At 35.7% G+C, this 16,356-nt stretch overlaps 1 long non-coding RNA gene across 1 annotated transcript; it reads left to right on the top strand.

The window, feature by feature from the left end:
• Positions 1–8,920: 8,920 nt before the first annotated feature.
• Positions 8,921–10,620, top strand: LOC148209964 (uncharacterized). Its single transcript, XR_015792383.1, has 3 exons — positions 8,921–9,006; positions 9,100–9,470; positions 10,442–10,620. It is a non-coding gene; the product is annotated as an uncharacterized LOC148209964 (long non-coding RNA).
• Positions 10,621–16,356: the final 5,736 nt, after the last annotated feature.

Genomic DNA, 16,356 nt, shown 5'->3' with positions numbered 1-16,356 from the left:
TTGAAGCTTGATCATAAGGTAACTTGTAAATTTGGCAAAAATCCATTTGGGTGAACGTACTGCCATCCTCTGACCTTAGAGACTCCGGTTGGACATCTCTATCACCTGGCTCCTTGTAAATAGAAGCTTCATTCTAACTCTAGGTATGCAATCTAAACTCGACTTGAGACCTAAGATCGTCCTTTATTAACTTGAATGTCAGAGTGTTTACTTCATTTGTGTAATTCATTTGTGTAATCATTACTTTTTCAAACTAAATCCCCACCTTTCATTTTTCATCATTAAGATCCAATGATCCAATTTGATTTGAGTTTCAAATAAAATTTCCACCAATTTCCTCTCCTATTTTACAACAACAATTTTTATTATTTTCAAATCCTCCCTAATACATTGTTGCTCTCTCCAAGCTCTCAATTCTACTTCCATTTTTATTCTTGTGAGAGATTTTGTTGTTGTGAGGATTAAGTTAGCTGTGAGCTCAAACTTGTATATCTACTTTATTTGAGAGTTTTTAGCGTGTAAAAAATTCTTATTTTCACACTTATTTGGGTTTCGTTCTTAAGCCCAATAAAAGGAACAAAGTGAGTTTTTATCTTTATCTTGGGATAAGGTTTGGTCTTCATCACGTAAAAGGATTGGGTTTACGATCTTGAACTCGTAAAAGGATCGTACTTAGAGGAAAATCTCGAGAGGTGCTCGAGAAGTGGAGTAGGCCGTGGATTTGCTGAACCACTATAAATCTCTTGCGTGACGTTTTCTCTATTCCTATACTTTTTATTTATTGCAATTTAATTTTCAAGCATCTCCTACTACAAATATATGTTGTGCTCATCTTGAATATTTATTTTATTATATTTTGAGTTGTTATAAATTGTGCATAAATTGTTTTGTCTTAAAAAGTTTACTTAGTTATTTGATTTGTGCTTGAAATCGAAAAAGTTTAGTAAATTGATATTCAACACTATTCACCCCCTTTAGCGCTGCCATACCGATCCAACATTGCTTCCACGTGTAACTTATCTTGGCATTCCTCTTGTCCTGTGTTACCAAAGCTGATTCAAACCTGTTTTATGCCCCTGAAGTAGATACAGACATTTTCTCCAATTTTCTTCGGGTTTCCTTAGATAAAGCAGCATCACAAATAGCTGAAAATTTCAGACTATTGTCCCTTAACGAATTCGACACTGCAGTCTTCATCGTCTCCCAACTGCCAGGCAAAGATGTCAGCAACCTCATAGGCTTCACCTCCTCATCGATTTTGATGCACATCCCTTCCAGTTTGTTCAATATATCGGTTAGCTCATTAATGTGAGAATTCATTGAAGTTCCCTGCTCTATGTGGATATTGAAATACTTCGTCCATAGAAGTATTTTTGTGTTGGCAAAAGGTTTCTCATACTTATCTTGCAAGGCCTTCAACAGTCCTTTCGTTGTTGTCTCTTTCGCTACCAGACTGCATACCCTTATCGATAAAGATATTCTGATGTTTGCAACGACCTGCTCATCTACCCTTTCTAATCCTTGTCGGTCATCTCCGCTGGTCTATGCCCCAAAGTCTTGTGTATCTTCTTGCACGTAAGAAGATCCTTTACCTGCATCTTCCAAAATCTCAAATTCAGAATCCCTTCGTAGTAATGGTGTACGTGATATTTGTCTCTCATGATCTGCAATCCTACAGCTCTGATACCAGTTGTTGGAAAATTAATAGTCCTGAATAATTTCCCCTTCCACAGAAATATTAAACACATACCACAATGTGCAAATAAGGAAGAAAAACTGTAAACACAAGAATAAACGACACAGCAAATTATAATGGTTCACCACTAGGCACTATGTCCAGTCTTCCACTTAGATGTGGGAAATTCACTAATATTGTTAAGGATTTGCCACAACAACTCTCCTAAAAAATATTCTCTAGAGGTCCCAACAAAAGCCTTCCTAGCTTCTAAGTAATCTAATACAATTACTTAGGTATGAGAATAAAAAACATTCACTAAACCCACAGGATACAGACTCCTTTTCAACACTGCCCACAATCATTCTAGTCTCTTTTATTTGGATTATATACAAATGAAACCTTAACGTAAAGGCTCTATTTATAAGAGATCAAATATCCTAATTCTTATAGGAAAACAATATTGTAATCCTTTATTAGACAATAATATCTTACTTGTAGGAATTGGTAATAGTGTTAAAATTTTTTTTCTTCGTAGGAACATGAGTTTTCTGTTTTGGCTCCATTATCCCAACAATAACAATCTAACATTATTCCTCATCTGTTTGGAGCTAATTGGGCTGGAGTTGGATTCACCTAAGCTAGCTCTTGGGCAAATTGGTAAAAGAGAATCCTAACTCCAAACTCAACCATCTTTCAAGTAAAAGGCTACGTGACCTTCAGGTGGATTTTCTATGGTTTCATCTTCTAAGGGGTACCTCATCCCTATATACTTGGGCACCTCATACCTATTCCTAATTAAGTCTGAGTAACCATCTGCTAGTTCAGACGGACAGTTCGCACCTCGAAGGTCGGTTCTCCAAACATCCAGACCAAGAACAGAACATAACCAATTACAACAGTGTAACAAATTCTACCAGAGTTGTAATGGTAGTACAATCTCTCCCCTAACACCTATAAATAGTACACCTTCACTTTCCGCCTATAGGTGAGGACTTCTGTTTGGAACCAACATTTTAGTCTGGGCTCTAGATTGACTTTATCGTTAGAGTGTTTGTTTATTGCGTGCAAGTCCTCTTGCATAGCTCACTTTGTATAATTTGACCGAAAAACTCGTCATAAATCTTGGCCTTCTACAATTTAGTATCAACAATTTTATTATTATTATTTTTATGTAATGATCTTAATTTCTTTGCTGTACTGAAACAAAAATATGCATTTTTTAATGTTAATTTTTTTTTTCAGGAGAGTATAAATATTTTTCTAACCTTGCATATTATAAAACTTGTACTCGGCATATTTCAAATTCAATGTATATGGAATCAAATATGTTATAGTTGGCAATCATTAGTTTTGACCAATCTATATGCTTAAGTAGAGCATATACACATTTTTATTTCTTTTTAAAAATTATTTGAGATAAAAAACTTTATTGACCAATAATTATTAAATAATTAATGAATCAACATTAATTTTATGTTTAAGAAAAACATAACATGAGCCAAAACGAACATAGTTCAATGATAATTGGTATAAATATTCAATCATTGTGAGTTCGATTCTCCATCCCACATATTGTAAAAAAAAAAAAAACATAAAATGAGCGGGAGAATTGGCATGGATGATGGAGCAAGGTGAAATATGAAACTTAGCCTTTAGATCTAATTTGATTAAATTGGAAGTTAATTTAATTAATACAATTATTATTATCATTATTAATGTATGTCAGCGTCACTGATGACATGTTTGGAGTTCGTTTCGTTGTGAGCTTCAAAGTCAATGACAAATGACAATACAATAAGGGAATCCCTTGCTGCCCATTTTCAATTTTCAAACTTAGACTAAAACATAATCTAAATCACTCAATCATTTATACTCCAACTCTCATATTTCTATTATTTATTTTATATATACTCCCAAAAATAATTTAAACTAAACATATTCAAAAGGTGGATCTTTCAATAATTGATATATATATATATATCTGATCAAGAGGTGGGTTCAATCTTCCCTTTCCACCCCATATATTGTATTAAAAAAAAGTTTAAGTTAAATATATGTTTTAATCTCTAATATTGGGATATTATCTTAATAGTTCTACTAAATATTAAAATAATGAAAATATATAAACTAAAAACTGGTTTTACTGGAAAAGAAATAATTAAAAAGTAGCAATTTTTATGAGTTTGAAAATGGTCAGTATACGCGAGTATTTTAATGGAATTTTGTTAATATTGTTAATTTCTAACTTCAATTTAAAAAATAATACTAAGTCAAAACTTCTTCAAAAAATAATACTTTGGAAATCATGTATCTCTTTTAAACAATATCCCAATTTGATAGAATAATAAAAAATTTCTCTTCTTTCATAAAACAAAATAATTACTACTAAAAAAAACTACAATTATTTTAAATAAAAAATTACTATAAAATATTAGTAATTATTATTAGATAAATTATCTCTTAAGTACATTATTTATAGTAATTATTAAAACAAACTATATATTCTTTATACTGTATATATATATAAATTTTTTTAATAATTATTATTTTATTTAAGGAAATAAGAGAGATAATAAGTAAAATTTATTTTAATGTTTTATAATAAAGTTTACTTTAAGGGAGAATTCATTTTATAGCAATTACTAATATTTTATAATAATTATTTAAAAAAATTATAATAATCGATTTTAATTTTTCTAATAGTAATTATTTTATTTTAGGAGAGAAGAGAAATTTTAGTAAGTAAAATTTATTTAAAAGGAAAAAGTTTGCAAAAAAAAAAAAAAGTGATGACAAAGTTAGGAATTGAACCTACTAAGACTATGATATCTAAATTGATTAAGGCAGTAACAATCGACAAACTAGAATATTTGTTTAAAATAGGTACGTGTAATTATTTGAAGAAACAACATAGCAAAAATTTTTTCCTTGAAAAGACCAACGTGGCTTCGTACGATGCCATAAATTGACCTTGTGGCGGAAGAATTTTTAAAACATTAATTTTAGAATGAGTTTCGAATTAATACTGTTTTTAAAATGAATTTAAAAATTAGCAATATAAAAAAAATCTATTTTAATAGGTCTCTTTTAAATTACTCCATACTAAATCATTTAGAATGAGTAAGTTGTACCTTACTCCGGATGGGTTAGTGCCATCAATTTCGTGGTAAGCTTGCGAGCCTCATCCCGAGGGATGCACTGTTATGTGCCGCTCAGAGAGTACGTGTTGGTTGGGGCGGAAGTTCCCCAGAATTGTTGGGTAGAGTTCTCCGGGGTAGAGAATTGTCCATAGCTGATGCGTGAGGAGCGCTCAGCTGTTTGCCGTGGCAATGTTGCGAGTCTCAAGGCCAAGTCCTGAAGTTAGGCGTGCGAAGGTCCGTGGGTGGGATAGCTCATTCCTAGTGTGCAATTTCCGTATTCAGTCTGATGCACGATTATTTACAAGCTGGTCAGTTGAGGACTACTCTTCTGTCACAAGATCCTCTTCCATCATTGAATCGGGCATTTTAGCAAGTGACTCAAGCCACAAAGGGCATGAAAAATAGATTGGGGCTAGAGTTCCTCGTAAGGTTGGCCATGGTCGAGCTTAGATCATGGCGCCGTGCGGTTGAAAAATGTACGACCGTGACAGTTGGTATCAGAGCCGAAGTTGGCTTCTTATGCAGAGATCAGGGCCCAAATCACAGAGTGTGATTTGGTATCAGAGGCGAAGTTGGCTCCGTGAGTAGAGATCAAGGCCCAAATCACAGAGTGTGATTTGGTATCAGAGCCATTCTTTGTGCGTTTAGTCGGACAGTTTGTCAAGCCAAGTGCAAATCGAAGACTCTGCAATTGTGTCAAGAGTGCCAGTTTGGCAGGGCAGTTGCGTCAGTCAGTATCAGAGGCAGAAAAGGATTGAAGTCGGACTTCTTGTGACTCAACGATGTCAAGAATAGGCATCCGATTGAGGGAAGTCCATCCCGTCAGAAAGTGAGAACCAAGCTTATTTGCCAAGGGCTTGGGTGTTCTGTTGAACAAAGAGAAGAAACCGAAGGCGAACCAGGTAGGGTGTCTTCGAAAGAGCCATTACCACTAGAGGGATAGTGCCGATGGCTGCAAGCAGGCAAGCCGGGGGTCAATGTGACATGCGCCGGTCAAGTGCAAGAGATGCATCAAGTAAGTCCACAGATGGTGGACAGTGTGGCTAATAAGATAGCCTGTTCGAGAAAGGGAAGTAGCCCGAGATGATGGGTTGCTTGCCCAAAGTGGTGCTCGAGACGTGAACACGTGTGTCCCTTAAGTTGAAACACTCTAGAGTAATACGGGCTTACAGGTGTGCTCAAGAGAATGGGCCAGGTTGCATGACGAGTTTAGAGTGGACGACTTCACAGAGAAGTTAAGAGGCCAGTGTTTGCTCAAGAATGAGCGTCAGCCTGGTGCGATTGTGTTCGCGGGAAGCTGCAGGCTAGAGAAGAGTCGTGCAGCGTATTCGCCACATGAAGGTGGCATGAAGGCAGCCGGATGGGTTGTCCGTGGGAGCTGCAGGCAGAGAACAGTCGTGCAGCGTTTTAGCCATATGAAGGTGGCGTGTAGGCAGCCATGTGGGGTTGTCCGTTTGCTGCAAGAGGCGGTATGAGAGCCGTTACCATGAACGGTAACGCGAGAGAAGCTGAGTTGCGGCTAGTTTGCCACGAGGGAGTGATGTATGTGATTGCCACATGAGGGTGGCGTTGTTGAAGCCTTGTTGCAGTTTGTTTCCTTGCCACAGCAAGTGGCTTGAGAAAAGGCTTGTTGCAGTTGTGCGTGCCACAACAGGCGGCATGTTGAAGAAGTTGGTCGAAGGGGAGTGACAACAATTGTGTGGGCTGTGTGAGAAGCTGCTGTACCTTGCTCCGGATGGGTTAGTGCCACGATGAGTCAATTCCGTGGTAGGCTTGCGAGCCTCACCTCGAGGGGTGCACTATTATGTGCCGCTCAGAGAGTACGTGTTTGTTGGGGCGGAAGTTCCCCAGAGTTGTTGGGCAGAGTTCTCCGGGGCAGAGAATTGTCCATAGCTAACGCGTGAGGAGCGCTCAGCTGTTTGTCGTGGCAATGTTGCGAGTCTTGAGGCCAAGTCCTAAAGTTAGGCGTGCGAAGGTCCGTGGGTGGGATAGCTCATTGCTAGTGTGCAATTTCTGTATTCAATCTGATGCACGATTATTTACAAACTGGTCAGTTGAGGACTACTCTTCTATCAATAGAGTAATTTTAATTCATTAATAAAGTGTAATTGGATCTTTTTTATCCATTGATTTTAACATTTTATGTTAAAAAAAAATCGATTTTAGCATTTAATGACAACAATCACTTGGAAAAAAATTGATACATAAGAGATGAAATGAAAACTTTAAAAATATGCGAAACATATATTTAACCATTGATTTAAATCATATATCCCAAATCACATATCCAGCCTTTTTTAGCCACGTCTATATAGATACGTTTTTTTTTCCTGGTAAAAATGTGCCTTACTTTGTCAATAAGTTTTCCTATAATTTTATAAAATAAACTATAAAAACAAGAATACATAATCTACCTGTGTCTTTCGCGACGTCTACATGTATATCATATCCACAAGATTCATTTTGTTTTCAGTCATTGAATATTAGTTGCTGGATTACCCATTGGCGATTATTCAATTAGTTAAAATTTTAATTTTGAAAAATATATTTAATTAAAAATTTTGCAACTCAGATTTGGTCCGAAGGTTTATGATTCATGTAGTGTATAAAATGTGGGGCACAGCATTAAAACGCGTACCCTAAAGTTATACAATTTGATAAATTCGCGTAACAATACGTAATGGATACACATGATCTAATGGTTTGAATCTCCTCTATATCTCTATTCAATTGTATCATTATATTGAAAGAAATGGGGGACTGTTCTGATCTCATAATTAGATCTTAAAAAGTACACACTAGCTATTATTTAGATATTGTCTTCTGAGAAATTAAATAAATACAACACAAAGATCTATATATATATATATATATTTACTTTATTGAGAGAGAGAGAGAGAGAGGAAAATGATAGTATATTAAAGAAGAATGCAGGTGGTATATATATAGGTAGGCTAGCAACAGGCATAGGGAACACTTGTTCGCTTTTCTTTCACAAATTAAAAAAGAAGGAAAAGAGAGAGCTTTTTCTTTCCGTCCAATTCCATCACCATTCAACTGCGCGCTTTTAGTTTGGTTCATTGTATGTCAAACTAAAAGCTGAAAACCAGGAGAGAAAAAGAAAACAGCTTCACATGTGCCCAACTAAATAACACCCACTACAACAATTGTAGGATTCAGCGACCAAACTAAGCGCCGAAAACGTTTTTGTCGCTAGAAAAGCGACGAAAACGTGTTTCGTCGCATAGGTAGTGACGAAAAGCGATTTCGTTGCTTAAAAAAACGACGAAACGATATTGCCTAACGATTAAACGGAATCACACGAGTTCGAGGGCAAACTCGTGTCGAATTCTTGTTACGAGTCGTAAATCGAGTTGGAAAAATCAAGCTCGAATGGACGGAGCAACATGGTAGACTAGTTGGACCTGAGTCAACTTTGTTTAACAGTGAGATAGACTTTTTGGCACGCAACCATATTGATGTGAATTGTGCAAAGAAAAAAGAGATAACGGTGCTAGAGATTAATAAAATCATTCAGATGTTACTAGTAACCATTTTTTTATGTTGTATTTGTTGGCCACTAATAATCGAATATGTTGTTAACTGGTCATTCTGTAGGAGAAGTTTGTTGTGATATATCTCAGCTACATGTGCATAGATACATTTTATACGAGATTGGAACTCGATTCAAAGATTATCGAGCTAAACTACATTGTCATTACAAAAAGGTACGTGATCCAACACGTTCTCACCAAAAGCCGTATAAAGAGATAAAACAAGAAGATTGGAACATATTATGTGATAGCTAGATGGGAATCTCCGGCATGGAAGGTAACTATATGATCTTAATTCTTTGTTATCATTTTATAAAATTCGTTTCTTAACTAAACATGTAAATTTGTAGAAAAAATCTGCCAAAAATAAGATGGCACGTAGTAAATTGAGGTTCAATCATCGAGGTGGAGCAAAACCATTTCAGTGTCATCGGGAAGATTCGGTATGAACCAAATAATTGATTTGTTGTATTGCATACTTTAGATTTTAGGTTCTTACTATTTTTACTACAACTTAACAATCTTTTTGAATAGAGAAAAGAAGATGGGACATATTTAAGTTCATTCATATAATCTTCAATATGCATTACTCCGAAGAAAAAGGTTGGATTAATGAGGAAGCAGGAATTCATATGTAAGTATTCGTATAATTTTGTCATACGTAACAGATTGATGTAAGATATATATATATATCTTAAAGCTTTTAACTACACATTTTTTTTTTCAGGAAGAAATGATTACCTTAAAAGCGTATCACGCTTCTCAAGGAGGTCAAAAAACAGAAGAAGAAATAATGGAGACAATCCTTGGGAGAAGATCGAACTATATAATAGGAATGAGATATGGACCGAAGCTCACCAGAAATAAAGGATCATCATCAAAATACCCTGATGAATATGTGGAGTCATTAGAGTCTCGTCTTCAGAAGCATGAGGAAGAATTGACAGCTCAACAAAAGGCGAACGAAGACCAACAAATGGCCGCCCAAGAACAAATACAGAAAGCATTATTGGAGGCCCAAAGTCAGGAGTTTAATAGGAAACTTCTCGAATGCAACTAATGTTTCTTTCGGGGAGAGGGAGTTCATCGAATAGTAAGGTATGTCGTGAAATTAGTTTCTTGGTGTTATGGTTATGTGCACAAGTGTTAAAACTTTACGTATGTTTTCAGAGTATGTCTTCTGGATTATGTTTGTCTGGAGTATGAGTTTGTGACATTCGTGACATTGCGGTGGGTGGGTGGGTTGGGGGGGGGGGGGTAAGATTTATTAAGTGTTCTAAATTCAATTGTTGCTCTCGTGTGATTTTTAGGAGAGGAAGATATGGGCTTGTGTTATGCGTTTATGTGTATGTATTGAGTATGTCTGATTTTCTTTGGAATATATTTTACCTTCGGAGTATGTCTGAGTTTATCTGAAGCTCTGTTTTGGAATGTTTGGTTGGAGAGGAAATAAGTTTGTGACGTTCGTGACATGGGGGGGATAAGATTTAATAAGTGTTCTAAATTCAATTGTTCATCTCGTGTGATTGTGACGTTCGTGACATGGGGGGTGGGGAGGGGGATAAGATTTAATGAGTGTTCTAAATTCAATTGTTGATCTCGTGTGATAATTTTTAGGGGAGGAAGATATGGGTTAGTGGGTGTTATGCGTTTATGTGTTTGGTATTGTGACATTGGATGAGTTTGTGACATTGAGTTATGATTTTTTCTTTTTGGTATTGTTTGGTATTGTGACATTGGATGAGTTTGTGACATTCGGTTATGATTTTTTCTTTTTGGTATTGTTTGGTATCGTGACATTGGATGAGTTTGTGACATTCGGTTAAAATTTTTTCTTTTTGGTATTGTGACATTGGATGGGTATGTGACATTGAGTTATGAGTTTATGTGTTTGGTATTGTAATAAAAGGGGCGGGTCTGTGACATTGGATGAATTTGGTATTCATTATGCATTTGGTTATTGTTTTACTATTATGTTAATTTAGTTTATTGATTTTATTTTATTTATTCGCGTAGAATCTACTTTTATACTTATACTACAAAAATAATTGATACAATTCTTTGTGCAGGATTGATGTTACAAGGATGGTGGAAACTTGGACGTTGGAGAGAATTATTTGTGTGACTTTAGTTAGACGCTTGACGTTATTTTTCTTTTGTACTCTAATTTTATAATGAGTTTTATTTTTAGATATTTGCAATGTTATGAATGATACAATTGTTCAATGATATTTGCTATATTTTTTAAATTTAGCAACAAATTTTAAGGTCAAATTTTGTTATTATGGAAAAATTATGTATATTCGGCAAATTTCGGATGAGAAATCAAGAACATTACAATGTTTGTATAGAAATCTTGGAAATTTAGGATTGAAATTAGGAAACAAAGAAACAATGAAATTAATTAATTGAAAAAAAAGTGACAGTTTTTTCAGTTTTTCGTTGCCAAGAAATAAAGCGACGAAAACATATTTCGTCGCCTACCAAGATAGGAAGCGACGAAATAGCGACGAAATGTTTTCATCACCTTCCTAGCGACAAAATGCATTTCGTCACTCCCTTAGTGACGAAAAAAAAGCGTCGTTTAGGCGACGTTTTACCGTTTGGTCGAAATTTTGTTTTTGTCGCTAAATTTCAGCGACACGGAAACAACGATAAAACTAGCGACGGGATTTCGTCGCTGAAAGCCTTAAATTGTGTAGTGACCAACCCCGTTTCCTTGCTTTGCTTTTCTGTCTCTAAATCTTTACCATCTTTTATTGTCGCCGAGATTATGTTTAGGTTCAAAATGGATTAAAAGCCCTCTGATCTCCATCTGTATGTATTGTGAAAAATATGAAAAGTTTCGTTACAGTGCACATGCGTGGCACGTAGGTGAAATGACTTTTTGGAGCGGATCTGAGTTAATAAAGAATTTCAAAATGTGATTGCGAAGGTTCATATATATATATATAGAAGCATTGATGAAGACACGTGGTTTGTCTGAATGAAATTCCATATCTCTATCTACCTATTAATTGTAATTGTAATGTAATGTGTGTTAGTGAGAAAAGAAGTAGAAGCATGCAGAGATGAAAAGTTTGACAACTTCTGGATACGGAACATTGGAGAAAAAGGGTTTATAATTTATATGGGGAAGGAGAGGACGACGGGACCAGGCCACGCCCCTCTTCCTACTTCTCTACACATACACATCTTACATTTGTTAGCAACCACAGCCTCTCTTATCTTATATTCTTCGTCATTCCTAACGATTATTATTATTTTGATGATGATAATAAATACCTTTATCTATTTAGTTAGGCTAGAATCCACGAATTATGATATTCAAAGGATATTAATTTCTTCACCAACTATCTCTAAAGAATAAATAAATAAATGGCTGGGCCCCTTCCCAAGCAAGTTTGACTAGCTTTCCATTAAACTTTTTGACCGAACTGCAGATTTTAAACTTGAGTTCAATAATTTTCTAATTTTAAACAAAAATATAAGGATTTTCTGTGCACTATTTCGATATTTTAGATAAGGGATGAAAAATAGTATTTTTCTTCCTTTCCTTGTATATATATACAATTATGTATATTTCAAGAATTTGTTTTTAACGAAAATGGCAAGTAGATTTCAGAAACGACAGATTGGATATTGATGTTCAGGCAGGAAGTAGTCTCAATTAGTTGAGATTCTTGCCATTCGTGATGGTCGAAGATTTGTGAATAGGGCCGAAGAAGGTGTTGATTGAATCTGACTCGTTAGAAGCCATAAATCTGATTTGTGAAGAAGTTGAGTGGCAGGGTGAAGCAGCAAACTGGATTTCTGAAATCAAATTTCTCGTTCTTTCTTTTGAACCTCTCAAGCTTGGGCAGGCGTGTTCCTTTTTTCGTTCGTTGATGCGTTGAAACTGACTGGCAAAGAGATGTAGCCTTAGTGACACATCCCCAGTTTAATAAAAGCGCTTATTCTTTAGTAAAACATAAAAGTAGATTTGTCTAGAGGTACTATCAAGAAAAATGCATTTTAAGATATATTACTAAACCTATTAGAAAAACCAAGTCAGCTGGTCATGCTAAAAAATTAATAATGACCAGCCATGGTAAAAAAAACCTAATTGTGTGAGAGGAATCCTCGGGAGCCGAAGAAGAGTGTTGGTAGCCTAATAGTCATTAAAGAAAGTACTTGAGGTGGCAAGCGCGCAAAAGATATATGCTCGGGCGACGAGCAAGATATTCCCTATCAAGTCGGGGTAGATTGATAGGAAGCCGACATAGACTTTGATTGGAATAATGAGGTATCTTTATTAGAGGGGAGAAGATTGAAGGTGTGGTAGCTAGAACGAGACGTGGTGTTTCCACAAGGTGGTCCGAGTATTAAGTGATCTATCTAGAAGCGCTAGATAGAAGGAGGCTAGTCAAGAGTAGATGAGTGCATGACTATTCGATGCAAGATATGAGTGACACTTTGTTCGAAGGGGTAGATTGTTGGATTTGTAAAGTGTGCAAAAAAAGTCCCAATTTAGTTAGGGAATAGATGAAATTAGATGAGGACAACTATCTATATTGGTATGAAACCTTTTAGGTGAAACCAAAAACAAAATCATGAGGGTTTATGTTCAAAGTAAATAACCATTATGGAGATACTTGGAGGTAGAGACTACCGTTGTCCTTAACAGATAAATAGGATTGCTCTAAAAGAAACTTACATGATGGTTTTTCTTATCCTTACTAGAGCAAAATCGCAATAAGACAAAACAATAAAAACCATAACTCAAATGTATGGATTTGATGATACTACCTAGGTATGTCTGTTCTCAAAAATAGATTTTATCATGGGGTGATATTTAACTTCAAATAAAAGAAATATATCGTATCGTTTAAATAAAAAGGTGGCACCCTTGGGTGTTGGCACCCAAAATCTAGATTCGAGTTCTCCTGTATCCAAAATTTTTACCCTTATGTAGCTATTTCAATTTTGCATCCTAAATCCTTAAAATATTTAAGTGTCAATGTACTTTCAAATTTTAAAATAAACAATTTTCATTTCCGTCATTGAAATTTAACTCTTTGCCAAATCTCAATAAATGAAAAGTAGTAGGTTTTTGTTATTGAATCATTGGACCATCTCTTCCATCATTGCCCGGGAAGAACTTTGGAATGGACTTTTTGGCTCCTTCCAAGCCAGCTTTGTTCTCCTAAATAAATTGATCAATTCATAATTGAAAGTTTTTCCTTCCGCTTACCAACCAGAAAAATATTTTATGGAGCAATGTCATTGGCTCTACTCTTGGACGTACTTGGCTAGAGTGAAATATTAGTCTTTTAGGAGGATATCACGATTATTGCTTCTTTTTTGATCGGCAAAATCTTCTCTCTTTTGTAATTATTATTTCATTATAGTTTTTCTTAATTGAGTCATTTTATTTAGGTCTCTTTTTTATGGATGTTTTTCACCTATCATATCAATGAATAGTTTTCATTTTCCACCAAAATATATATATAGTAGATACAAAGGATCATTTTCAAATGAGACATTTCTCAGTAGAGGGACAGGCAACCCCATTAATGCAGAAAGAAAAAACCTTAGTTCATCTCTTAATTTTAGCGTGAACGAATAAAAAGTGTCTTAAAATATGCCATTGTGAAAGTGATGGAGCCAAAACAGATGACCCGTGTCCTACGAGGAAAAGGATTTTCAAACACTACTACCAATTTCTACAAGGAGTAGGATATTATTGTCTTATAAGAATTACAATATTATTTTCCTATAAGGATTGAGATATTTGAGCTCTTATAAATAGGACTCTTTGGTTAAGGTTTCATTTGTACAGAATCCAAATAAGAGAGACTTCAGTGGTTGTGGGCAGTGTGTGAAAAAAGAATTTTGTATCCCGTGGGTTTTAGTGAGGGTATTTTCAATTGTGTAATCCTAGGTAACCATTGTTAGGCGACTTAGAAGCAAGATTGTAATATTTTGAGTGAGATCTTCATTGTAATATTCTCAACTATAGTTGAACCTGCTTTTCCCAAAAGACTGGATGTAGTCCCAAGATAGGGGCGAATCAGTATAATTCTTGTGGTGTTAAGCTTTTCTATCCCTATCTCTTATTCCTTTATTATTGTTATTTACTTATCTGCTTTAGCCTATGGAAGGGGAAAATCAAATAGTTTCTGTTTGAAGAACTTACATCGATTGATCTATATTTTTTTTCCCAACAATTGGTATCAGAGCGTTTGGTTCAGAGGGTCATGGGTCAGCATAGAAGTCAGGTTTTGAAGGAATCATGAAGTTCGATGGGGCCAATTTCAAATATTGGAAGATGGAGATTAAATATTACTTGACCTGCAAGAAGTTGAATAAAGCTTTAAAGAAACGACCGGTAAGGATGAAAGATGAAGATTTGGTAGAGACGAATGAGTACGCAGTTGCCTTTATCATATTGTGTTTATCGATGAATGTGGCAAGTCTGGTAGCAAACGAAACGACAACAATAGATCTGATGAAAGCACTGGAGAATAGGTATGAGAAACCCTCAGCTAATAATAAGGTATATCTCGTAAGAAGGTTCTTTAACATTCAAATGGAAAAGAATACTTCTGTCAATTCTCACATAATGAGGTCATAAAATTAATCAATCAATTGGCATAAGTTAATATTACTTTTAGTGACGAAGTGAATGCTATTCAGTTGCTAACATCTTTACCTAAAAGTTGGGAAACGATGAAGACAGTAGTGTCCAATTAGTTAGGAGACAAATCTTTGAAATTTTCAGAAATTTGTGATGCGGCAATTGCTGAAGAAATTCACAGAAAAGGGAGTGGAAAAGAATCTATTTCCGTATAAGGCTCAACATTGACTGTCGAAAAAGGTAAAGAGAAGGTTGCATCTGATGACAGGCAGCAGAAGCATAGTAGGAGGGATTGGAAAAGAAATGCTGGATGTTTTTATTGCCACAGAAAAGGCCACATAAAAAAATGTAGAATATTAAAAGAGGATCTGAAGAGGTATATGGCGGAGTCAAATGCACTTGTAGACGATGCCCTCGTCTGTGTTGAAAGCAACATAGAAACAGGAAACCAGTTATCAGAGTGGGTAATAGACAGCGCAACTTCAGTACACATATCTTCAAGTAGAAGGTTATTCACATCTTTCAGAAAAGGCAATCGCGACCACGTGAGGATGTGGAATGGAAGACTTTCCAAGACTAAATGGATTAGAAATATACGATTGAAGACCAATAGTGGGACTGAGTTATTACTGTGAGATGTCAGGTATGTACCCAGTATCAGAATGAATCTTATCTCTACAGGTAAGTTGGACAATGATGATTATCAGAGTGAGTTTGGTGGGAACCAGTGGAAGCTCACTAAAGGATCCAAGTTGGTGGCAATTGGCCATAGAAGAACTACAGTTTACACGTCGCAATTGAGTGTTGCCAGAGGATCATTGAAACAGTGGATGCAAGTTGCAGATGGTGTCCAAAGAGGTAGGATTGAGCCAGCAACAAAAACAACCAGAACAGATCATGAGGATCTACCATCAATTCAGGAACAACAATTGGGAAGTCAAAGAACGAGAACAGGTTCTTTAGGTTGTCTGGGATTATCTCCAGTTGTCAGACAAATGGGTGAATTGATGAAGTCACGTTATCGAACAGTTGCATCAGAGAAGATAAACTCAGTAGGTGCTGAGGTAAAGAATGAAGTTTCAATTATGGCAGCAGACTTGAATATAGTTGTCAAGTCATCAATGGGAAGTTCTTTCTTCAAGAATCAGTGTTTGAGAACGAAGAAGGAAGCTTCAAATATCGCCACTTAGTTTGAGTGGGAGCACATGGCTGTGTCTCTTGCATCTGGGAGACAAGACCACGTAGATTGCTCGACCTTAAGGCAAGGACAGATGAGACTGATGATTTCTGATTTTTTGTTTTACAAGTTATTAAACTTGCAGGAGAAGCCTTGGAGATTTTTTCAAGAAGATCAGAAGTTGTTGC

The sequence above is a fragment of the Momordica charantia genome (assembly GCF_013281855.1).
Source record: "Momordica charantia cultivar OHB3-1 chromosome 7 unlocalized genomic scaffold, Mcharantia_2.0 BLBB01000007.1, whole genome shotgun sequence".
NCBI lineage: Eukaryota > Viridiplantae > Streptophyta > Magnoliopsida > Cucurbitales > Cucurbitaceae > Momordica > Momordica charantia.
This window is presented reverse-complemented; position numbering and strand designations above follow the sequence as displayed.